The sequence below is a fragment of the Aethalodelphis obliquidens genome, unplaced genomic scaffold (genome assembly GCF_003676395.1).
Source record: "Aethalodelphis obliquidens isolate GAN/ISIS:26980383/991018 unplaced genomic scaffold, ASM367639v1 scaffold8, whole genome shotgun sequence".
Classification (NCBI taxonomy): Eukaryota; Metazoa; Chordata; class Mammalia; order Artiodactyla; family Delphinidae; genus Aethalodelphis; species Aethalodelphis obliquidens.
The window spans coordinates 38,557,159-38,583,147 of record NW_020837952.1 but is presented as its reverse complement, the minus strand read 5'-3'; the positions used below and the strand labels follow the sequence as shown (position 1 = coordinate 38,583,147).

Sequence of the window (25,989 nt, the reverse complement as noted above, 5' to 3'; positions counted from 1 at the left end):
GCTTCCCATGGGTCTGGCCTCCTCCCTCCTCACCCCACTGAAGTGGGCCTCACTGATCCTGCCCTGGAGCTGCTAGTAGCTGGGGCTCAGGGACGCATTCACACTTTCTCCATCTGGACTGCTCCAAGGTGGGGACACTGGGGACATCCACCTCGGACCCCTCCCCACAGAGCACCCCGTCAGCCTTTCTGATGGCCCTGTCTCGGGATCCTAGACCCCTGCCCCCAACACCGGTACACTGTAAGGTCTGTTCTTGGCCATCTTCTCATTCTGTGGGCATCAGCCCATGGTTCTTGTACTCATGGACATTCCAAATTGCATTTCCAGCCCCATCTTATCTCCTCCATTTTAGACTCTCCAACTGTCTACCTGACTTTCCACCTGGATGCCCCACGGATGCCTGGACTCTTGTGACACCATCTGAGTCAACATGACCGCCTCCACCTACCTTCTCGTCCTCTGCCCTCCCTCTTTCTCGCCATCCCTTCCGATCCGTTTTCCAGCCCCGTTGATTCTACCCACCTCAAAGTCTGCCGCCCCGCCCTTCCCATTCTCACCGCCAATGCCCTGGCTGCTTCCGTCTGTCACTCACTCTCCCCTAGATTATTACAATGGCCTGGTTACAAGTCTTCTTATCTCCTGCTCAGTGATTCTCAGAAAGATCACCTGGGATGCTTCTTGAAAGTGCAGATTCTCAGTCCCCAGCCCCAGAGAGTCTAGTTCAGCCTGGACTCAGGATTCAGGCGTCTGCATTTTTAATAAGCCCCCCTGGGTGATCGCAATATGGGTGTCCCCAATGACTCTGTAAGAAACGACATCACTTAGCCTCTTCTTGTTCTCGTCCATTCTCCACATGATTAATTACTGCAACTATTACTACCCAACATTTCTTAAACACTCACCATATCTGCAGACTGTGTTGAATCCTCCATGTGCATTTGTCCCACTAAACAACTCTTTATTTTAACTACTATCATTAGCCCCATTTTACCTTTAAGAAGACTGAGGCACAGAGAGCTAAGTTAACTAGCCCGAGGGACCAGTCTCTCTGTGACAAAGCCAGGTTCTTGATATTACATTTCACCATCTCCTTTGCTCCCCATGGTCCGGCTGTACCGGATGACTTCAGTTCTCCAAATACACCTTGTTGCTCTATGCCTCTGAACCTTTGTCCAGGCAGTTGCTCTCTTTCTAATGACCATCTGTATTCGTTTTCTATGGCTGTGTAACAAATTACCACAAAGTCAGCAGCTGGGCACAGTGTGGCTGGTTCTCTGTTTAGGTTCCCACAAAGCTACAGGCAAGGTGTTAGCCAGGGCTGTGTTCTCACATGGAGCTCAGGGCTCTTTTCCAAGCTCACTGGTTGTTGGTAGAATTTAATTTCTCCTCTTTCCTTGCTGGCTGTCAGCCAGGGGTTGCTCTCAGCTCCTAAAGGCTGCCCAGTTTCCTTGCCACTGGCCCCCTTCATCTCTAAAGCTAGCAAAGGAGAATCTTGCCCATGATAAATCCTTTCCGTGCTTCAAATCTCTTTTGCCAGGAAAAGCCTACTTGCTTTTCAAGGCTCACCTGATTAGGTCAGGTCCACCAAGGATAATTTCCAGATTTTAAGATCAGTTGATTTGGGACCTTAATTGCATCTGCAAAATCTCTTACCACAGCACCTAAATTGGTATTTGATTGAATAACTGGGGGAATGTGGGGGTGGGGCTCAGGGGGAGCTGAGAACTTTGGGGGCCGTCTTAGAATTCTGCCTACCATACCACCTGATCTTCAAAATTTAGCTCAAGGATTTCTGCCTTCCTCAATGCCTCTAGGCACTTAGGTCCACCTCTGATTCCCCCACAGCATCCAACACACTTAAAATTTGTCCACTGTTCTAACCTCTCCATTTCCCCCCAGCTGGGCTGTGAATTTCTTGAGGGCCGGAACTAAGCCCTGGTCATCTTTGTATCCCCAGCATCTACAACAGCATCCAGCTCAATACATGCTGTATTTGCTGCCTGAGAGTGAGCCAGCTGCCCAAGCCAGGTCTCCAGGTAAGAAGAGCATTTTAATTAGAGTTGCCTAAGTTGCACGAAAAGTGCTGTTGATGGGGGCCAGAAAACGGGAAACATCAATGGTACCCGGTGCTCCCAAGGCTTTTAGCGATCAGTGGGCAAGTGCCGCCTCGGAAATCCCGCGGAGAACCAGCCACTAGGTGTCACTCCCGATTCAGTAAAGAGAGCCCCGGATCTTGGAAAGCAGTTTAGGCTTTTCTAGTGAAGGGAGCTGGTTAGATGACCCCCACCCATTGTTTTCTTCTGGTTCACACTCCAAGGCATCCCCTGTTCCTCAACTCCCTCCACTGACACAGTCTGGGTCTAAAAAAAGGACAACAGAATCGAGAACTTCTAGGGTTAGGGCCACCTGACCATCTAATTCAGTCTCCAGATTTTGCAACCAGAGCGGAGGGCGGGGAACAGAGCCGGCTTCGGCGCCCACGTGGGTGCGAGCGCCCCTCCCAGCTTTGGGCTGCTGCCAGGAGGCACAGGTGGGCCCCGCCTCCTGGCCTAGAGGGTGTCCCGGCTGGTCCCGGGGCCTGCACCGCGGTGTGCCCCCAGGACCAGTTCCAGGGGCTTGGGGGCGTTCTTAGCCTCTTTTCCGGCGCGGAAAAGGCACCTGCTTCTGCGCCCCAGACCCCAGAAAGGGGAAGATGACGCGGTCACAAGAGGGTCCTAAGGGCCCGATAAGACCTGCCATTTCTGATCGTCTCAAGCAGTCTCTTTTTTCTTTGCACTTCAAAGATGAGAAGCGGGGGGAGCACTCCGGCTTCCCGGGACCTGGGCCGTCAGTACCTGCAATTAACCGCAGTCAGTCCCCCTTGAGCCTGGAAAAGTTCGGGGCTGTAAGGGCGGGGGTCGGAAAACACTTGTGAAGAACATTTGCTGGGCGAGAGTTTGAGACGCTTTTTCTTCCCCTCCACTTTTCCCCCTGGAATAAGTTAATATTTACCCTCGAGACGTTCGGGACAGACAGGACGGACACAACGCCTGTGCGGACGCATTTTCCTTCACCCCCGGCAGAGGGCGCACCCCCTCCGCGCCCCCTCCCCGCTGGGCAAACCCACTCCCCGGTCACCCGCCCCAGGCCCGGCTTGGTCCAGGCTGGACCTCCAACCCCAGGTGCCTGCAGCCCTAACCTGGGGATAATTTCAAAGTCACTTCCGTCAGACCTTGCTTATAGCCTTTGAATATCTTGTTTCCTTTGCTCCCAGCAGACTTAACTGTTCATCTTGTGAACATTAAGTGAATATTAAAATTCCTTTGCACTTCCTACAGCGCTGGGTAATCGAGAGCTTACCTGACTGGATGGAAGTGGAGCTAAGGAAGCTGGCTCAGGGTCCAGACTTCTGCTAGGGCTCATCCACAGAGTGAAAAATCTTTTCTATCAATACAATACTTTCCTCTAAAATTTGCAAAGGAGATTTCCCATGTAAACCTTTTGTTTGTTAAGCTCTTTCCTCTTTGCGTGAAAAGGTGGACTGATTCATTTATTTCTCAACAAGTATTTTATTGAGTGCCTTCTGTGCTCCAGATACCGGGGTGAAGAATGCAGGCTTGGTTCCTGATTTTGGTGGAGCTAATGCTCTAGTAGGGGAGATATACTGAACAAATAATTGCAGGAAACATTAATTTGTTTTGAGAGATATGCTACAAAGGAGAAGCAGAGGCTGCTGGGAGAGGGCGCCAGCAGGGAACCAGCTGAAGCCCTCACCTGAATCTTAGACACAACTTTCCTCCTTATTCACCCTGATGCTGTCTTCCCTGCCAACTGATACAAATCATGTCTCCCACCCCTGCCCCAGAAAAGATGAGTCAGTGCCTTCAAGGCTGCACATCTCCAGGTGAGGTAATAGAGTCAGACTCTTGCTGGACTCTCCTCTTTTCTCCTTCACACTCCTGTGCTGAGGGCCACTAGGCAAGGCATTAACTAGTTTGCATGATGAAATTTACATTACAAATTTCTCCTGAGGCCTGATGACTAACAAGGTCTGAAAACAACAATTCTGGGTACTGCCTCCTCCTTCTCCTCAGTATTTATTAAGCACCTACTAGGAATAGGGCTGGATGTTCAGCCAAGGATGCAAAAAAGCACTGGAGACAAAAGGAATATGCTAAAGGCTGAGCAGTGGTACAGACTAACAGCTCCCAGGGTTAGAGACTCTGCGAACAGCTAAAAGTGAGAGCTTTATTAGTTAGGATCAGGGCCAGTTAATTCGGTAAAAGGCTAAAAGAAGTTCAACATAACAGTGGCTTAAACAAGGTAGAAAAAAGCTGATCTGTACTGTGAAAGTCTGGAGCTAGGTACTCTCGGATTGATGGGGCAGCTCTGCTCCAAGAAGCTCTCAGGGACCCGGGGACTCCTTCTGTCTAATTTCCCTGCTATGCTGAACCTCCATTCCTAAGGTCATGGTCTTCTCAAGGTCCAAGACGGTTGCTCCAGTTCCAGCCATCACATCCAGCAGGAGGGGGAAAAGGATAACGAAGAGGGGCAAAGGGTGGATGGTAGATAACTTATAAAGAAGGTTCCCAGAATAAGACTCATCCACTTATAAGTTATTGGACAGAACTTAGATACATGGCCCTTATAATTGCAAGGAAGATGGGATATACAGGTTTTATCCGGGGGAGTCAAAACTACAGATTCTGTTACTAGCAGTCTTTGCCATTCAGCCTGACTTAAGGGGTCAAATTTTAATTTTTGCCACTACGTATAAAATACCCTGCCAATCCTTCTTCCTTAATATACCACAAATCCATCCTCAATGCCACAGCCCTTCGTAATTTCTCACCTTGCATTAACTCAACGGCCTCTGTCTGTTGCCAGGGTGATCAGTCCAAGATGCAAATGTGCTCATATCAGCCCTCTGCATAAAATGCCTTGGGGATCCCTATTGCCTTGAAAGAAAATGCAAACTCCTTAGCAAGACTAAAAGCCCTGTTGTCATCTCACCCCAGTATCTTCTCTAGCCTCATCTCTCATGCCTTTTCCACATGCACCCAACAATCCAGGCGCATTAGACTACTGGCAGTTCCCAGGATGTTTCCTTACCACCCTCTCAGTCTGGAATATTTTCTCCTCCATTCTTGGCAGCTGGCCAATTCCTACAGTCCTTTACTAACTTTGCTGAGGTTAACCTTCATCAGAATCTTCACCAATTTTATGTCCTACACCTCTGGTATCTTCCTGTTCTCCCTGCTACCTCAGTACACAAAGCCAGACCTATTCAAAGAACAGGATGTCGTTGCCTGGGCAACAGTGAGTACCAGCCAATGGTTGGATCACCAGCTGGATTCACAGTGCAGCTTCTGGCGGTGGACTTCTAGTTGGCACTGTTGGCCATGCCCTTTTTCTTGATAGACTCTCCCCCCTCCTTGGTCATGCCTCTCCCCTGGCCCTCTCTACCCTGTCCCCTGTTTCTTCTTATCCCGCTCACCCTGAAATGTTGATGTTTCCTAGAGATCAGTTTTTGCTCTTCTCTTGTCATTTCACATACATTCTCCAAGACTTTTGATTCCATTTCAAGACTTCAGGTGCCGCCTACACCTATGCTTCTAAATCTGTATTTCCAGATACATTTTCTCTTCTGAGCTTTGGATGTGACCGTCCAACTATATACTGAACACATGGAATAGGGAGGAGCAATTCCCCATGAAGGAGGCGATGCAGCTTCACCCGCTCACCCCACCCCCACCCCTCCCCCACCCCAGAGTATTGCCCGTGCAGGGCAGGAATCTGCAGAACGACCCTCTGCTTTGCTTGCTTCTTGGTGCAGGGTGCACATCCCACCTAGACAGAGGCACCAGCCAAGTCTGGATGCCGGGAAGGATGCCTGTAAGCCGCAGGTGCTTGCAGATATGTGATGAATGGGACTGAGTGGAGGAGGAGGAGAAGAACTACCACCAAACTCCGTCAAAGACACTGTTCAATGTTCGGGTGGGTGGTTGGCCTGTTGAGGCCTCGCCCTGCCTTGGCTGTGGTCACAGCTGGCACCTTCCAGGACAGAGAAGCCATTGACACGGGTATTTACTTCAACTATTGCCACCCACTCCCATCTCACATGCATCCCAAGCTCCAGGTAGGAAAAACGACTCTCCTGCCTCAGAGAGGAGCTCCATATCCCACCTGCCCGAGTCAGCTTCATTGCAAACCTGATGCCATGGTTTGGGGTCCATTGGGGTTGTGCGGAAATGATCTCTAGGGAGTGTAAGGACATTGATGAAAGCATCTGGGTCTATTTCATAAGGCTTGCGTTCCTGCTGGGTAGGGGCTCGGTGGATATTTCTTTTTTTTTAAATTGAAGTATAGTGGATTTACAATGTTGTGTTAGTTTTTGGTGTACAGCAAAATGATTCAATTGTATATATATACACACACACACACATATATACATATATATGTGTGTATATATATACTTTCTCATATTCTTTTTCATTATAGATTATTACAAGATATTGAATATAGTTCCCTGTAAATGGACATTTCTGAGACACCTCTAATAAGCTCAGGTTTGACCAAAGATCTCCCTCTGGAGAGGTGTTCTTTTCTCCTTTCTTCATTATCACAGAAGACCTCTGAGGCTGTGAGGGGGAAAGAAGGGCTGTCTGGCTCACTGGCGCTGAGAGAAATGGGACACATCATCAGAAAGATTTGCATATTGTAAAATTTAAAGGCTCTAAGGGAATACTGTGGCATGCATATATATATATATATATGAAACAACCTAAATTTCCACTGACAGATGAATGGATAAACAAAATGTGGTATGTACCTATAGTAAAATATTATTCAGCCTTAAAAAGGAATGAAATTCTGATACATACTCCAACATGGATAAACTTTGAAGACAAATTCATAGAGACAGAAAGTAGAATAGTGGTCACCGGGGGCTGGAGGGAGAGAGGAATGGGGGACTATTGTACAAGGTTTCAGCTGGGGATGATGGAAAAGTTCCGGAGATGCATGGAATGCTGATAGCATAATGATGTGAATGTACTTAATGCTACTGAGTTGTATACTTTTAAATGGTTAAAACGGTAAATTTTATGTTATGTGTATTTTACCACAAATGTATATATCCACAAATGTAAAAAATGTATATCTGAATCACTTTTCAGATGTATCTTTTACTTGTCTAGCAGCTGTCAGAAATTGTAGTTGAATTGCTTTTAAATTGTCTGCTATAAAGTTGTTTGCATCAGAGCGCCAGTTGGTCCCAAAACAATTTCAAGGAAAGGAGAGTGTGTGTGAATGTGTGTATGTGTTGGAGTGGGAGAGAACCTAGGTTACAATCCAGTGAATAAAAAGAACAGGTAATGATCCTTTAAGTTGGAATTAACTACTACTTACATGTTCCTATAAATTTTGTTTACACACTTTCCTAATGGCAGGAGAAAGCTGAATCACTTTGTATGAAAAAATAGTCCATGAAATTCAACTTTTCTTTCCAAATAAACTTTGGAAAGAATGTATATGAGGAAATAAGGAGACGCCAGTCCAGCCGGCCAGGTCAATGGAGTCAGTTCAGTGGATTCACGTGGTAACCAATGCTGCAGTCAGACTCACATCCTCTCAGGGATGTGCAACATCATTTACGTTAGCATCTTCCCGGTGCCTTATCCATCCAGCAAGCAATAAGCACTTGCTGAATTGAAGGTTTAGCGGGCTAACTTTCCCTAGAGTCAAAGCTTTAAATTAAAAAAAGAAATGCATCTAATAATAGAATTTCAGCCATGTGCCATGACAGGAAACTACTCATCTAGTCCAAAAATGTGTCTTAAAAAAAAAAATAGCAAATGAGAAATAAAGTTGGAGGTCTTACAAAAAAAAAAAAAAAAAAAAGGTAAAACTGAGATGTTTAAAACAGGTGGAGAAGTCCTCCACATTCTAGCTGTTCTCTTTCTTCTGTATGGAGATTTTGCAGAAAATTGCAAATGTCCTATTTCACCAAATTCAAAGTCTGAGGCACAAACATACCTAACTTTGTCAGTTTTAAATGTAAAACTTTAGGTAAAAGCAGGTGTGTGAGCAGCTGTCACCCAGAGGGCTGTGGAAGTGAAATTCATTCATTCCATGTATGAGCACATGATGTGTCAGGCAGTAGGGGCAGAAAATGAATTAAGTATAACCCCTCACATTCCTGTAAGCAGGACTGGCTACAGAATTTGGGGCCTGGTGCAAAATGCAAATGCAGAGTCCATTAGAAAATGAGGGAGAATTTCAAGTTGATGACAGCAGAGCATTAAGCCAAGCCTGGGGTCCTTCTAAGTGCGGGAGTGGAGGGCGGCCAAGCTGGGTCAACCGCAGGGGCTTGGCCTGTGAAGCCAGGCGCCTTCAGAGTCAGATGCCGACGTAAGGCTCCAGTCAGTCTGTGGACGACCCCGGGAGAGCAGGGTCCCAGCAACAGGGTGTCTCATTGCCACGATTATACTGCATCTCACTTTGACTTCAGCAAATCTCTTGTACCTTTTAACACACGTTTGAACACCTGCCTATGGCACAGTTCAATGAGTGTTCTTGCGCTAATATCCTCCAATTCAATCAGGTTATAATCTTGTCATATTCCGTTTTTGCATCTCCATCTCTACCCCGACTCCCCTACAACAGTCAGCAGCAGGCCAGGTGAATAGTAGGTACACAATATGCTCATTGAAAGGCTCAACATTTGATTCTGGAATTAAATATGGGTAGGGTAGGATGATTATGAAAACTAATTTACACCTAGGATTAGGAGGATGATGGGAATGATTTACACTTACTATATACTAGGCACTGGGTTAGAGCTTAACAGAAACTTTCGAATTTAATTCTCGTAAATAAACTTATAAAATAGGTACTTTTGTCTCCATTTCAGAGAAGAGAAACTGAGGTTCAGAGAGATTAAGGAACTTGCTCAACGTCACACAGGTGGTCAGGGATGGAGCAGGGATTCAAACCTAACTTCAAAGCTCTTGAAATTCCCACGAAGTTGCTAGCCCCCTACCCCACCCCCTGCTTCTCCACTTCCTAAAATCTGATGAAAAGAACAGAAATTATTCTCAAAACTAAAGAGTACAAGTTTTCTATCTTGATGCCATTTGGAAATGGGTCTTATAATTTCTGAACCCAGGATAGAAAATACTCAGGGAGATAGTACTTCAGTGCACATGATAAGAAAAGTATCGACGCTAAGTCCAAATCAATTCAATTACTACTTATTGAGCAACAATTAAGTGTAAGAAGCTGTGCTGGATGCCGCGGAGGACACGAGATGAACAGATGGAGAAAATGCCCTGAGAGAGAAGGTTAAGACATGCACACAGATGGACAGAGAATGGAAATAGAATATAGTGCATCCACACGGACACCCGAAGAAATTGTCTGCCTAGAAGAACAGGCTAGGCTTTTGGAAGAGGGTGGTGCTTTTGGCTTAGAACAATGGGCAGGATTCTGGGAGGAGGAGGGACCGGGGGCTGTCCAGGCAGGATGGGGGGTGCACGGTGCGTGTCTGGAGGACAGATGGAGTCTTACCCCTGAGCAGGGCTGAGTGCTGGTGGGGCGGGCACAGTGGAGGAGGCTGTCAGGGCGACTTCATGGCAGGCCTTGGATCAACACTGGGGCACCTGTACTCCCTTTAGGAAGGTGAGCCTCTGACAAGTGTTAACCGGGAGACAGATATGATTAACACTGGGCACTAGGAGATTGAAGCTGGCATCCGTGAGAGGGAGGGAGGGCGGGGGGCAAGAGCTGAGGGGGGGGACCTGAGGCTAATCCAGGTGAGAAACAGCCCAGGCCTGAACTTGGGTGGGCTGAGGGGGTGTTTTAAAGACTCTTTAGAAGATACTTTCTCATTAAAAAAAAAAAAAAAAAAAATCTGTGAAGGGGAGATCACATGTAGGTAAAACACCCCTTTGTTCTTATGAAGTTTCTGGAAGCGAGACAAACTCAAGATACTATCGCTATTATTCAGCCTAAGGATATTTGTCTACAATTCTTGTTGGCTCCCGTGGGATCTGGCTCCCCTGGACTCCCCAGCAGCAGCCTGGCCTCTCAGGAATATGGCCATCGCACAAGGAGGAACCCATTGCGTTAAACCCCTGCACGTATGTGGCGTCTTCTGTCACATTCCACCCTGCTTGGGCAACAGGACAGTTTAAAATGCACAGTATTTTAAGTAAGAGATCATTTATGGTGGGTAGAAGATCAGATCAACCAAACCTGCAAGTCAAGCCTGCTTCAGAAATCTTTCATTCTCTGGGTATCAAAACAAGCTCAACAGGGCAACCCTTGGCCAGGAGCCAGGACCAGTTTCTTAAGATCCCAAGGTCCTGGGAGAAGGCATGGGAAGGGGCCTTTCCTTGGCCTCCCACGGCACGCCTTGTAACCGGAGGTCTGTCATTACGGGAGACAGCACAGGGATGCCACACGGAGCAGAAAGGAAAAAAAGCAGAGAAAAATCTGACCCATTAGTATAGCTCAAAGTAATTAAAATAATGTTTTGTTTGTGAAGTGCTAGCAGATTGGAAAATGACATGCCAATCAGGGAAGCATGTGGAGCCCAGGATGCTGTAATTCTCACCCTGCCTAATCTGCTCACACATTCTGGAGCTGTGGCGACCACAGAGCAGTGTCTGCATCGAAGGAAAGCCAAGCAGCCCATCTATTACCTCCAAGAAGGGAAAATGCAGTAAATTCAGGAAAAACACTACTTCAAAATGTCAGTGCTGCGCAATGCTTTCAGGAGCGGGGACGTGGAAAAACAGCCAGCAGGCGCTGGCTGGAGGAGCCTGACACAGGTGACTTGGATCCATCGATGCTGATGTGTCCCAGCTAGTCAGCCAAGAGTTGCAAAGCTGGTCAGCTTCTTGGTGCAGAAAAGGAGACCTGGGGCGGCTGGCAGATGGAGATGGTGTGGCTAATTCCGAGGTCCAGATGGGCTTTCTCGCTCTGGGCGTCCACCAGGGCTTCTAAACCGCCTCCGGAATTAAAGGATCCTTTCTCCTTGTCTTCAGCAGTCTGTTGGAAGGAAAGCTTATTTGCCCCACTCCCTACAAAAGAGCGGACCCTTCCTCCACTCCTCCCTGGCGAATATAACTGGAGGAACAGTCCCAGCCCTTCTTTCTAGGCTTCCTGGGGAAGATGGGGAGGCGGCATGGTGCCTACCCACCTTGCTCAGCACTTCTGCCTGCCCACAGGTCCCCAGTTTTCCTCCACTCTGCCGCGGGTCCTGTATGCGATGCCCCATGGTCGTTTATCCTGTGACCAGTGCGTGATTTCCTCTTAGTGGGAGGAGAAGACGCTTCTTTGGGCCTTGGATCCCAGCCAGGTCTTCAAACCAGCCTTCTCGGCAAGAAGGTCATCCATGTGATCTTTGATTCTTGTGTATTACTTCCCCATTGGTTCAGAATCCAGAGGGGAGGAGAAACAGGATCCATTTACACCCTCAAATCCCCAATGCTGTGGAGAAACTCAGGAAGTGAAATGCCAAGTGTAAGTGTCAGTAACACTTTCCTTGTTTCCCTTGCCTTGAGTTGCTATTAAAGACCAAGGTCAGAATTTAGCACTGAGAGCACACCTATTCTCTACAAAAGCAATGTTGTGAAGGTTTAAAGGTACAAACGATTGGAATAGGAAAGCTCGGTGGACTCAAGCCAGGTTCTCTGCAGAGAACGCTGCCCCCTGTGTTCTTTAGGAGGAGACAGTGCTTTGGCCCCCTGCCCCCTCCACCCATCTTCTCTTGTCTGTCACACTGGGCCACCCGTGATAGATACACTCATGGTCTGAGAAGGCCTTTACCTTTTCCATGTGACATAGAGCATCTGGGCCTTCTGTTTTCCTCTGATTTACTGAGCTGGCCCAAGGGCCTGTCTAGGTCACCCTCCCGTGCAGAGACGTCTGGCAGAGTCCAAACCTTTTCAGCTCTCAGCGGTGATGCGGAAAATCACAGACGCCAAGAGCTCACTTGGGAAGCCAGAGGGGACTTCTGAGGACAGTGTCTTTAATGTGGGGGTCAGAAATCACTAACCTCTCCAAGCTTTCCCCTTGTAAGTTTTCTCGTGGCGTGGCGGGGAGGGTGATTAAAATTAAGATTGAAAATGTTGCTGTGAGCTGACCTATATAAATCATGACTTTAAAAAAACTTTCTGGGACTGGCGGCTGACTTTAAGGGGATAAAAAAAAAAAATCTGTCACGGGACAGGGATCTGGCTATGGTTTTGTGGTGATTAAATTACCCCCAGGGACTAGAGTCCTTACACTCTGAGGGGCAGCCCTGGAACCAGATACATCATAGTAGAGAGGAAAGGACACAGCTTCGGGAATGAACAGACCTGGATTCAAAGCCAGTTCTGCTACTTACTAACTCAGCAAGTTACTTAACTTTTTTGAATCTCAGTTTTCTTATCTGTAAAATGGGGATAAAATATCTCTCCCTCAATCACTTTATGGCTAGAATTAAATAAATAACATACACAACTTCTTAGTATGGTATCTAATATATAGTAAACATTCAGTAGCTATTGATTTTTCTTATTGTTTGCATAAAAATTCTATCCCTTCTCTGTTAATACTCATAACTAACAATTATAAGTGCTGATTATCCGCCAGGTTGCTAAGCAGTGCTCAGTGCTCCAGAATTTCTATATATCAGACTTTAAGAGGGGCTAGGGAATTTGTCTTGTGGCCGCATTTGCATATTCTTCAACAAAATATTGAGAAACACCCACCTATCACCTTTCAATAGACTCAGTTCATTTGGGGGTACTTTGTGAGGAAAGATGATAGACATTATCAAGGGGCCTAAAATTCTTTACAGATGTCATCTCAATCCATGACAAACTTAAAGTAGGAATTTACAATTGTTTTACAATTGTTTTGGGTTAACACTAGTTTTAACAAATCCCCAAATCTCTGAGCTCTAACAGGATGAAAAGCTGATTTCTCACTCACTTCAGTCTATTCTGAGTAATCCTGGGTACGCAGCCTTCTGTGTGATGTAGGAATCTAGGCTCCTTCCACCTATGCCTATGCTCTCCTCTAAGTTTTCAGAATTCTCTCCTTTCAGTAGTTGGTTGGGGAAAGAATTGGTAGGGGAATCACCCACTTCTTAACCACTCTGGTCAGGGACAGTCACTTCTGCTCACACCCCATTGGTGAGAATCGGTCACATGTGGCCACAAGGGGGACTTGGAAATGTAGGTGCTGACTGGGCAGCCACACACCTGCACTGTGGATGGGTGGCCAGCCAGCCGCCTCTGCCACAAGAACTGTCCTTATTACAGCTGGGAGAGCAAGGCTTAGGGAGCTGAGCTAACTAGTCTAAGGGCAGAACAAACAGGGGGTTGACTGTAGACTTTGCCTTTTTAATGATTACTCCAAACTGCCTCTGACAGTGGCCACTGACCATCGGGGAAAGAAGAATAAGGCATAAGGAGAAAAGGCTTCCCTGATTCATCTCTCTTCTCTATCGGGGGGCACTCTCAGGATGGAGCTCTCGAGTCCCACATGTTCTCATTTCTGCCAGGTTTGCAGTTGAATTCCCAGGATGCCGGAAAACAGAACTGCAGAGCCCCACGGTCTATTGTGAAAGTGTCTCATCCACCCATCTCTTCATGGCAAGCCCATTTATTTTGACTCTGCCACACAGGTGAGTTGGTTCTACTTTTCAGGGTCTCTAGAGAAGTAGGCAGATGCTTCCTCCATAACCCACTCCAGTGTTTCAGTGTTCTGTTCCTATAGTAGACGCTGGGGGACACAACCCAGCTCCCCCGTCATGGGCCAGTGCATGCATCCCACAGCTGCTGTAAGTGTTGGCTATGGGATCTCAGCTGCACCCTCCTCAAGAATTGTCCTCAGCCCACGGGGACCTCCTCACTCAGAGACACTTGGGAGATTATTGTCCCCTCACCCTCTCAGGGGTGGTCTGCCCCAGTGCCTGATTGATACTGAGGTCTAAAATTCTGGTCCTGTTGCCTTGAGGTGACACAATTCCTTGATGTTATATAAGCTCCAGAGTTCCCTCTGGGATCAGGCTGAGGCTAGACTTGAGGGGAACCCACATCTTTATCTTCTTCTCCTGCTCTAACCCACTTCCCTAAGTGCCTTACTTTCTCCTCCCGAAATCTCTCCCAGAAGACCACCAATCTCTGCTTTTAGGGAACCAGGTCGAAGACAGTGCCCAAGCAGGGAACACTTACTCTTCTAACCAGAAGCCTGCATCCTTGGAGGTCATAGCAAACAGCTGATCACTCTTTACAACTACCTTATAATGTGAAGACTTTTAAAATGCCCGCTTTTCTCCCACCTTCTTTTCTTTAGAAAGAATTCTAGCTTTGTTAACCACTGTTCAGTTCTTTTTTTTTAATATCTGTGCCTCCAGGGATCACTATCTTCCCACTGGCCTTGAGGGTCTTCACTCCTCCAGGGGTAATCAGACTGTCTCCAATTTGCTTTATTAAGCCATCTTCCATGTAAATGTCAGCATAAAAGGATTGATCATCGTTGATGATTCTGCCTCCCTTGATGAGAAGACGGTCACTCCCCAGTGAAGAGAAAGGTCCTTGCAAAACTGTCTGTGCTCTATCAAAATGACTTGTGATTTCTTAAGCTCTATGGTTTCAGTTTTAATGTCAACATCACTGCCCAGAACATGGGAGTCTAGAATTGACCCATTTAACAGGAAATGGGCTAATGGAAGGATTATTCTGTAGAGCATCAATACTACAACCAACCGTAACAATGGTGAATGGTTTTACCATCTCAAAAGACTTTCCAGAGACTACCCTGGTGGCGCAGTGGTTAAGAACCCACCTGCCGATGCAGGGGACACGGCTTCGAGCCCTGGTCCAGGAAGATCCCACTTGCCGCTGAGCAACTAAGCCCACACTCCACAGCTACTGAGCCTGCGCTCTAGAGCCCGTGAGCCACAACTACAGAGACTGTGTACCACAACTACTGAGCCTGAGCTCTAGAGCCCACGAGCCACAACTACTGAAGCCCGTGCGCCTAGAGCCCGTGCTCCACAACAAGAGAAGCCACCACGATGAGAAGCCCGTGCACCACAACGAAGAGTAGCCCCTGCTCACCACAACTAGAGAAAGCCCACGCACAGCAATGAAGACCCAACATGGCCAAAAATAAATAAATAAACTTATTTAAAAAAACCCAACTTTCACATCTTTATGTCATTTAGCCATCATAACTCTGTGGGAGGAAGTTTTATTTATTTATTTTTAAAGAGAAGATTTGAGTAAATAGAGGTGAAGTGTGTTGCTTAAGTTCATGGAGCTAAAGGCATAATTAGCATAGCAAAGACCGCAAAGAGGGGTTCTAACCTCCAGGCCTGGGCTCGTTTTATGACTTGCATCCCTTCCCTGATCTATAACCTTCCTATACGGATCATTTTATGATGCTGTATCAGTGAGGAACTGTGTTCGGCTGACTATAAGAGAGTCCTAAGAATAAAGACCCCCAGGCTTTCTCTTCTCACACACAAGGAAGTCTGGGAGGGAAGCAGCCTGGGGCTGTAGGCAGCTTCACAAAGTCATCAGAGACTTGAAATCCTTCGACTTTCTGTCCTACCATTTGGGCTCTTGAGGGTCCTTTGACCCATCTTTCTTGGCCCAAGATGGTTGCTGGAGCCCCAGCCGTCATAGGTGAGTTCCAGGCAGTGAGGTGGAGGAAGGAAAGAAGAAAGGCATGCTCCTTCCCTTTAAGGAGATTTCTGGGAAGTCTCACACGGCACTTCTGTTCACTTCTCATTGGCCAGACAATACGCTTACACCTAGAGGGTAATGAAGCTCAAACCCCAGAGTTGTTCATTGCCAGGGTCCCTTCCAGATGTTTATGGCTAATTTTGTATTATTCTCAGTCATCTCCGGGAACAATTTATTGAGGCTTACTGTGTGCAAGTCGCTCTCCTGGGCATAGAAAGGAGACCAAAGCAGGACTGGATGTAGGTCAGAATCACTAGCAGCTCTTGGCACAGCCCTGAGGATTCTGATGTGCTCCTGTAGGCAGACTGTCACGTGTCATCTTCTCTCCACCCTCACCTTGATTTATTGGGGGGGGGGGTGGTGGTGATGGGTGGTACCGTCAGGAGGGTGCTGTGCGTGTTTAGAGGAAAGATCAAGGATCACGGATCTAGGAGGGCATCTCATCCGTAGCTGGCGTATTTTAGGAAACATGCATAGTCTATTTGTTTAGTTGTGCCCCACTTACTTCTGAAAAGGAAAAAAAAACACCTTCTTCACCATGATTAAAATGAAGGTAGGGCTTCCCTGGTGGTGCAGTGGTTGAGAGTCCACCTGCCGATACAGGGGACACGGGTTCGTGCCCTGGTCCGGAAGATCCCATATGCCACGGAGCAGCTGGGCCCATGAGCCATGGTCGCTGAGCCTGCGCGTCCGGAGCCTGTGCTCCGCAACGGGAGAGGCCACAGCAGTGAGAGGCCGGCGTACCGCAAAAAAAAAAAAAAAAAAAAATGAAGGTAAAGATGGTAAATGGAAGATCAGAGGGAGAAGCTAGGTTGGAGCTTTTTAGCTGTCTTTGTTAAAACAGAGAGTTGCAAGAATCCGTTATTATGACTATCCAGCAAGAGGGGCAGGACGTTCAGTGGGAGACAGAGTGCTTTCCTTAGCATTGAACTCTATGAGATTTATTGTGACAGATTTGTTTTCGAGGCATTAAACATACATTGTATGATGTGTAATAATAACTTTGCAGAAAGCGGGGAGGTAGTCTTCAGGGAGTTATTTCTTATATCAAGCCTGGAAAAGACTGGAGTTAAATTTTTAAATACCATGTTTTGTTGGATCTAAGACACCACTGATAACAGATACACTACTATTTAGTGTGTCACTAAGAAAGGGAAAACATTGCCAAATAAATTATGACTTCCCATAGCCGGTGATGCATTCTAATTTAAAAGGCGTTAAAATGTGAAAAAGCTCCCCTTAATATCAGTGGTATGTGGTACTCATTTAATGAATACATGTCTGCAGAGAGATACAGTAGCATAATATAGAATGTAAGCTTTTTCATGACATGAGTTAACACAGAGGTAGAATTTAAAGAACGTTCATCTGGGATGTTCTGCTAACTGGGAAGAGATGTTTACAACCATGGAAGAAAAAACCCTAAGAATCGCATACCTAGTTCAGTGACCAAACTGTCTGAAGTAGCCTGCTGGAGGTCTGAGTTGACATGGGCACCTATGAGACACAGGTTGGCCACAGAACCAGGTTTGGGGCTCTAAAGCTTTGTCCTGGGGGATGTTGACATTCGCCCTTAATTTGTATGGGACCTTGGGTTACTTAACCTATTTCTCTGAAACAATGCCTATTGTATCGAGAAGATCAAATAAATTAGTCACTTATTTTTGCGGTATGCTGGCCTCTCACTGTTGTGGCCTCTCCCATTGCGGAGCACAGGCTCCGGACGCACAGGCTTAGCGGCCACGGCTCATGGGCCCAGCCACTCCACGGCACGTGGGGTCTTCCCGGACCGGGGCACGAACCCGTGTCCCCTGCATCGGCAGGCGGACTCTCAACCACTGCGCCACCAGGGAAGCCCCAATGACTGATGTCTTTATGAGAGAGAGGACACAGAGACAGACACAAGGAAGAGGGCTGTGTGACAACAGAGGCAGAGATTGGAGGGATGTAGCTACGAGCCCAGAAAGGCAAGGAAGCCACCAGAAGTTAGGAAGAGGCAAGGAAGGAGTCACTCTGAGAGACTTCAAAGGGGGCGTGGCCCCGCTGACATCTTCATTTCATAATTCTAGCCCCTAGAGGAACTGTGGGAGAACAGGTTTCTGCAGTTTTGAGCTGCCTGGTTTGTGGCATTTGGCTATGGTAGCCCTGGGAAACGAATACAGGGTTCAAAGGAGAGTGTTCATGGTATTTAAGGTTAGGAAAATCAGCTGTCTGAGAATCTAAAGCCTAGAACAAGAGAAAAAACACTTATTGTTCTTGAGTCCAAGCTTAATGTGTTTTTCATAAAGAAAAGTAAGCAGCTGTTTTCTATGCCTACCCTGGAAAGCTTTCCACTGGGGGTCTAGTTGTGGCTTTAGTTCTGCATCTGTTGGGCTACTGGGCTTTAAGCAAGCATCTTCACTATCTAGTACTTTAGTCTTCTCAACTGTTATATAAAGGGATTGGACCAGATGAGCTAGAAGATGTCATCTAGCTCTAAACTTGTATTATTCTTGTTGGTTTATTTATGGTGACGAAAAATTTCTGGATATAAGGGAGACGTTCCAATGTCCCAATGGATTACCAGATAATATTATAGATTTTCTTCTTTGGAACTATTTGTGAATAGGATCAATCTGATGGCTGCAAATTGGGCAGTCAACTATGTGCTGTGTAATATCCCTTTAAAACAGGAAACTTCCAAATTCAAATGCCTTCAGGAACCAGACAGCAAAAGAAGTAAGTTGAGCAACTGGATGCAGTAAAACAGGGAGTGGTGGGGGCTGTGGCCAAGACTAGGTGTTGTAGACTAGGGAGTGGTGGGGGTTGTGGCCAAGACTAGGTGTTGTAGACTAGGGAGTTGTGGGGACTGTGGTCAAGACTAGGTGTTGTAGACTAGGGAGTGGTGGGGGCTGTGGCCAAGACTAGGTGTTGTAGACTAGGGAGTGGTGGGGACTGTGGTCAAGACTAGGTGTTTTAGACTAGGGAGTGGTGGGGGTTGTGGCCAAGACTAGGTGTTGTAGACTAGGGAGTGGTGGGGGTTGTGGCCAAGACTAGGTGTTGTAGACTAGGGAGTGGTGGGGACTGTGGTCAAGACTAGGTGTTGTAGACTAGGGAGTGGTGGGGGTTGTGGCCAAGACTAGGTGTTGTAGACTAGGGAGTGGTGGGGGCTGTGGCCAAGACTAGGTGTTGTAGACTAGGGAGTGGTGGGGACTGTGGTCAAGACTAGGTGTTGTAGACTACGGAGTGGTGGGGGCTGTGGCAAATTACAGCGCTCCTATGCCTTTACAAGGAAGCAATCATTGCTTAGCTCCAGCAAGTTGTTGCCAAGCAGCAATGCGGACTGAGGGCTCCAAATCTTCAGATTTTTCAAAGGAAGCCGGAATATAAATGTGAAGTCTCTCAAATCTTAAACCTTTCAGTAACTGACTTAAATTTAAAAATTAGCACTACTGGACCAACAAAACACTTCTATTGACTCAATGTGGTCCCTCAGGTTACCAGTTTGTAACCTTTGCCTTAGCGCCTTGGAGTCAGTGTTTACTAAAACTAATAAACAGCTTAATGAAACACCCAAAGCATGTTAACATCCCTTTTTGAACATTTATATGGGAAAAATAGTTTTAGGGGGTATCCTAAGAATGCATGATATTATCTTTATTTTGTGGCTAAGGAAACCAAAGGGAAACAAGTTTTCATTACTTAAGAGAGCTGTAAGTGCAACTTAGATTTAGAACATAGATTTGCTGACTCTGTACAGGGTACGTCTTCCATCAGCTCCTTCTGCCATTCATAGTAACGAGAGGGCACCAGGCAAAAGTTATTTGCATTGACGTGCCCACATGCACATGGATTTTGGTACTGGAAGCAGCTCAAAGGTATAAATATTATCTTAAGAGAAATGGTAGCTTGTGTCTGAACCTTGTTATATAGCAAGGAAAGAAAATGACTGGGAAATTTGGTGTTGGTTCAAGTTATCTTGCAATTATAGGATGTGGTTGAAATTGTAAGGACCAAAATATCGTAAGAAGTAGAAAAGGTCATTTGAAATAGTAATTGGAAAACAATCAGAAAAGCAAAAGGGAAAATATCAGAAAGGGATCCCAGGGGCAATTACATATGGCCATTATCACTTACAGATGACAGTATTCATCTGTGCTGGTTAATCTTGTGTCAGTTTGACTGGGCTGAGGGATACCCAGAGAGTTGGTCAAACATTATTTCTGGGTGTGTCTGTGAGGCCGTCTCTGGAGGAGATTAGCATTTGAATTAGGAGACTGAGTAAAGAAGGTGGCCCTCACGGATCCGGGTGGGCATTTTTCAATACATTGAGGGTCTGAATAGAACAAAAAGGCCGAGGAAGGGTGAATTTCCTGTCTGCCTGAGCTGAGACATCCACCTTCTCCTGCCCTCACACGTTGGTGCTTCTGGTTCTTGGGCCTTGGGACTCAGACCGGGACTGACTCCATTGGTTCCCCTGGTTCTCTGGCCTTCAGCTTTGAGTGGGAGCGACACCATCAGCTTTCCTGGGCCTCTAGCTTGCAGATGGCAGATCACGGGATTTCTCAGCCTCTATAATCAGGTGAGCCAATCCTTCATAATAAATCAACCTCTCTTTCTTTCTCTCTGTACACACACACACACACACACACACACACACACACACACACCCCACACACTATGGGTTCCACTTCTCTGGAAAACCCTGATTAATATACATGCTTCATTCATCCTTCCATTCATTTGCTTAATAACTGCTGTTTGCGTACTATTATATTCCAAGTAATATGCAAGCAAAAAGGAGACAACAGTAAACAAGATAGACCTGGTTCCTTTTCTCCTAAAGTGTCCTGTGGAGAGGAGGAAACAGACACATAAATTGGCAGCAAGTATGGACCCTAAATACTCAAGCCCAAAAGACGGATTAACACTTGTGTCCCCCCACCTGCCAAGCCTTTGACCAACTGTCATCTTGTTCACCTTGTCACAGTGGTTTCTCAGTGGAGACACTAGCAGTGCACCTAAATCCTCTGCTTAGAAATGTAAACCTGAATTTAAGGAAGACATGGGGTTAAGACTGGTATCTTAAATATTCGCACCAGCATAACTGGAGACGAAGTAAGAAGACCTGGGTTCTTATCTTGTCTCTCCTACTAAACAGCTGTGTGCAGGTCACTGGCTTCTCTGAACTTCAGCTCCCTTTATGTGACAGTGCATTGCGACCTAGAGATGCCTCTATAAATGGTTAGCTTTATTATTCTGACTTCTATGCTTCTAAAACACATTAAAAATATATTTTGTACACAAAGAGTGAATCCTAATGTAAACTACGGACCCTGGTTTCTTAATAATAAAAATGTATCAGTATCAGTTTGTCAATTGTAACAAATGTACCACATTTGGACATGCAAGATGTTCATAGTAGGGGAAATTGTCTCTGAGGGCAGGGAGAAGGGGAATATGGGAACTGTCTGTACTTTCTGTTCAATTTTTCTATAAACCTAAAACTGCTCTAAAAAATAAAGTCTGTTAATTAAAAAAGATCAAAAAGGTTCCTCAGTATTACCAGTCTATTAAATTTATGATCTTCCCCCAAAAGGTATATTTTGTTAAATAAATTGAACTTGTTTACACTGTTAATCTGCTAAGAAAAGATTTTATACAGTAGAACAAAAGTGAGCTTTGGCCCATCCTCTCTGAATAATCATAAATCACAATTTATGACTGTGTGGTTTAAGTGTGATTAAGTGTGGTTTCCTATACTTCTCAACAGAAGGAATCCGCCTTTTGTGACCTGACATGGAAATACATCAGGTGTCCGTTTCCCCCAATATTAAAACTTCACTGTAACTTCAGCTAGCCTAGCAAGGATGATCAATATTTGAGAACTCATTTTCTTCCTGTCTGACATCCTGTCCTTTCTTCAAAATGTGCACGACACCATTTAACACAAAGTAGTTTTTTCCCTTGACCTCACTTTGGGAGTAGTTAGAGAAGACTTGCTCTTGTAATATAGGATAAGGGTGGTGGGAAGGGAAAGGCTCTTAGCGTTTCCCACAGGATATGTGCTTGGTTGCGAAGTATTTTGTTTTTGTTTTTGTTTCCAGTGTTTTAATAGTATTTTTCCAATGCTTTCAACTACTGGGATGAGTTAATAAAAAAGAGATTACTGCGTAACACCAAGTCTCAACGTCTGCGGTTAACTTCCTCCTTAATCCGGGTATGGGCAAAGACAAGACTGAACAACACTGTTTTAGAGGAGGGGTCAAAACAAATATGGTGTCACCAGAAGGGCAGGAAGGTAAAACCTGAGACTCCCTGGGAAATCCTCAGAAAAGGATTTTTAACTTGATAAACTTTAGCTTGATAAATTGTACAATGTAGAGAGAGAACAACAAAAGGAGACCTCCCCTCTCTCCCCACGTCTTAGTTTCAATGTCCTTTTATTGATATCACTTCCCTCCTTTCCTCATCCTCTTGCTCTTCATATACCAGGACCGCTTGTTCAGAGTAAGCCCAGTTGACAACTATCTCCCTGTGTTTTTTTTTGTTTGTTTTGTGTTTTAAAATTTTTCTTGGAGTATGGTTGCCTTACAATGTTGTGTTAGCCTCCGCCGCACAACAAAATGAATCAGCCATGCACATACAGATACTCCCTCCCTTTTGGGCTTCCCTCCCATTTAGGTTACCACAGTGCATTAGGTAGGGTTCCCTGTGCTATACAGTATGTTCCCATCAGTTGTCTATTTTATACCTAGTATCAATAATGTATATGTGTCAATCCCAGTCTCCCAATTCCTCTCTCCCCACCCCTTTCCCCCTTGGTATCCATACATTTGTTCTACACCTATGTCTCTATCCCTGCTTTGCAAACGGGTCATCTGTACCATTTTTCTAGATTCCACATACATGCGTTATTATACGATATTTGCTTTTCTCTCTCTGACTTACTTTACTCTGTATGACAGTCTCTAGGCCCATCCATGTCTCTACAAATGACCTAATTCCGTTCCTTTTTATGGCTGAGGAATATTCCATTGTATATATGTGCCACATCTTCTTTATCCATGTGTTTTTATTGCCTGTGTTTTTATTGGAAAGGAATGTGTCGGTCTAGTAAACTTATTGGATGACAAGATCGGGGACTCCAGATGACCATTCCATTACCCAAAGGCATGCCCACCCCAAGTCCACTTCTGAGACCTCTTCCCGACTCTCCTTTTCTCTTACAGAGTTAACTTTCATTATTCACAATATTTATGTTCTATAAGGTCACCGTGAACACTGAATTCGTGAATCCTGCACCACTGCTCCTAGAGGGAATACAGGGTTAGGTTCCTGTGAGCCTCTGGTCACAACATTTTTATCAACCATTCAACATATAACCTAGTTCTATGTGTGGTTCTGTTCAGAGACACCTTACTTAATATATACTGTTGAATCATTAACATTGAACTCATAACCAAAAGCTCTATAACTGAGGCCTGAAAGAAGCTTATCTCACACATGTATTTTTTCCATAAGGCACATCATGGCCCTCCCGCACTAAGGAACACTCGATAATACTTTAGCGCCACACTTGAGGCAACTTTAAAAAGTGACATCACCAACAAAAAGCACCAAAATGTGAAAAACACAGCACTATATATACTGTGAAAAGGATGCTCGTTTACAGCATGAGAGCTGAAGCAAGAAGGCAGAACATCAGTTGTTCAACCTCAGCTGGAAAGAAGCGTATTGGGAGACTCATATTGTTTGCTGTTCTGAGCATGTACATGTCCAGGAATGACCATGAGGGTGCTGCAAGTATTGCTTTTGGGGTTACAAGTGAATTTTAGCAAGTAGGAGAATTTGCAAATACAGAATCTGATAATAATGAAGATCCATGGTACTATCAACCCTTCCTTTCTTCCCTTTTTCCTCATCAGCAGCATTTCAATATTCTCAAGTTTTTCATATGTTAAAAAAAACCCCTCTACCTCCTGCTTCCCTCCAATTACTACCTTATCTTTCTGCTGTCCTTCTCAGACAAAGCTCTTGCAAGAGAATGTCATGTCTTCGTCTTGAGAGGCCCCCATTTGCCCTCTCCACTTGCTTGTCTTCTACTTCTCGCCCACATCCATCAGGCTTTTTCACCCCAATCCCTCTACTGGAACCACTCTTGCCAAAGTTGGTAATGGCCTTGAATTAGTCAAGTCCATATCCTTGTTTCCTTTGGCCTCAATGAAGCACTCAGCACTGTGAACCACTCCTTCCTTTAAAGCACTCACTTCCTGGACTTCCTGGCTGCCCCGATCTCTTGGGGTGTTTAGGCTTAGTCTCCCTTTTCTGACTGTCCTTTCTTCCTTTGCCCGACCTTAGATCATTGACCATCTTCTCTACCTGCTCTTCACTCTCCCTGTGTGGTCTCATTACTTCTGTAGTTTCAAGTAGATCACCTATGGACTGATGATTCTCAGACCTAGGTCTTCATCCTAGATCTCTCTCTTGAACTCCAGACTCATGTCTTACTGCCAACTACATAAAACCACTTGAAGGTCCTCCAGGTCTTCATTGTGTTCAGATCAACATGTCTAAATTGGAGCTTATCACTTGACACTCAAACTGCTGGTTCCTGCATTTCCTGACTTAGTGGATATCAGGGGGTTTTCTCCTCCCTTTCTCTTATCTCACCACACACTCTGCAGCACTATTGCCCTAATATGTCTAAATCTATCCACCTCTGATCACCCCCACTGCCAGTACTTTGGCTCCATTGTCCGTTCTCTTCCACCAGGATTATTGCAGTCACCTCCCATTATCTTTTGACTTTCATCTTGTCCCTCTTCCACTGTTCCTCTGAGAGTGATCTTTCTGAAGTTCGTGTCTTATTACAGAATCTCAGCAACTCCTCAATGTCCTCAAGCTAAAATCCAAACTTCTTATCATGGTTCTTAAGTTGCTCTGTGCTCTGTCTGAATGGCACTTAGATCTCCAGCCAAATCTCTCAATACCCCACCTTCACCCCAACTTTTCTGGCCGTGGCCCCATGCATCATGCTCATATTGACTCTTTGCTGTTTCCTGAAAACACTGCTTGCTCTTGACCTCAAGTCTTCAGAAGAGCTGGTTCCTTCTAAAACTCTTCGCATAGCATCTCACTCCACCAGCTTAGATGTCCTTTCTCCAGGAAGCCTCCCTGATGCCCCCTCCTCCACATGAAGGTTTAGGTCTCTCCTAAGCACATCTTCATCACACCCTACCTACCCCAATTCTAGCATGTATCTTGCTGTCTTGTGATGGAAATTCACTGTGCCTCTTCCCACCATTAGACTGGACATTCCTTGAGAATAGGAAATGGATCTTGTTTATCTTTAGGTTCCCAGGTCCTAGAAGAATTCCTGGTACATGATAGGCACTCAACAAGTGACTGTATATGGCTCTGATTTTAGACTACTTTCTCTTGTAGCTCCTTAAAAGAAATTGAGTAAAACAATCAAAGGGTGTCGGAAATTACTGTTTTTCATGTCAGCTCTTCTAAGTGGGTGGTTCCCTTCACCTGTCCTCACTTCTTTGCCCCAAATAAAAATAACCCTGATAGGAAAGTTAATAGCTAACTTGCTGAGCACTCGAAAGTGTGCCAGGCACTTCACAATGCCCTCTGCATGGAGAAAGCATTTAATGCTTATAACAACGCTACACGTGGGTGTTATCCTTGGCCCCATTTTACAGATGACGAAGCTGAGGAACAGAGTCATTTGTCCAAGATCACGAGTCTAGTGAGTGGTACAGTACACATTACTAGTTATAATTCCACCAAAACTAAATAGGTAGAAAACATATTTTATTCCTGAGAGGGTTTAAGAACCCCAAATTGTCTATAAGCTCAGAAATTGACCTGCTGGCTGGATATGGACTGTGAATGAAATACTGGGGAACCTGTATCGTAGAGTCTTTTTGGCGTCTTGATGATGCCTATCCCTTTTCTCTCTTGCTGTGTGTATTTTACAGTGAAGGAGATGAGGTCCGGGGGGTAGACCCAACAGCTCTGGGAATATGGTCAGATGTTCAGAATAGGCAGGTGCAAACATCTCCCAAAGGCCAACGGGCTGAGAAATCCTGCTGCTGCTGCTCTTTTGCACCAGCCTTTGCTAATTTTGTTCCATTTGCCTCAATCCCTTGTCCTGTAGAAATGTACTTGGGCGCAGCTGGAAGTCTCTCTGCTCACATCACTTTCTGCCTCATGAGACCTCTATCCATGGTCATCACAGTAAGCCCTGTTTATAAGCCATTGTACCAAG

At 45.7% G+C, this 25,989-nt stretch overlaps 1 long non-coding RNA gene across 1 annotated transcript; it reads left to right on the top strand.

The window, feature by feature from the left end:
* Positions 1 to 1,798: 1,798 nt before the first annotated feature.
* LOC113620841 (uncharacterized) lies at positions 1,799 to 14,889 on the top strand. Its single transcript, XR_003432947.1, has 3 exons — positions 1,799 to 2,036; positions 13,541 to 13,663; positions 14,396 to 14,889. It is a non-coding gene; the product is annotated as an uncharacterized LOC113620841 (long non-coding RNA).
* Positions 14,890 to 25,989: the final 11,100 nt, after the last annotated feature.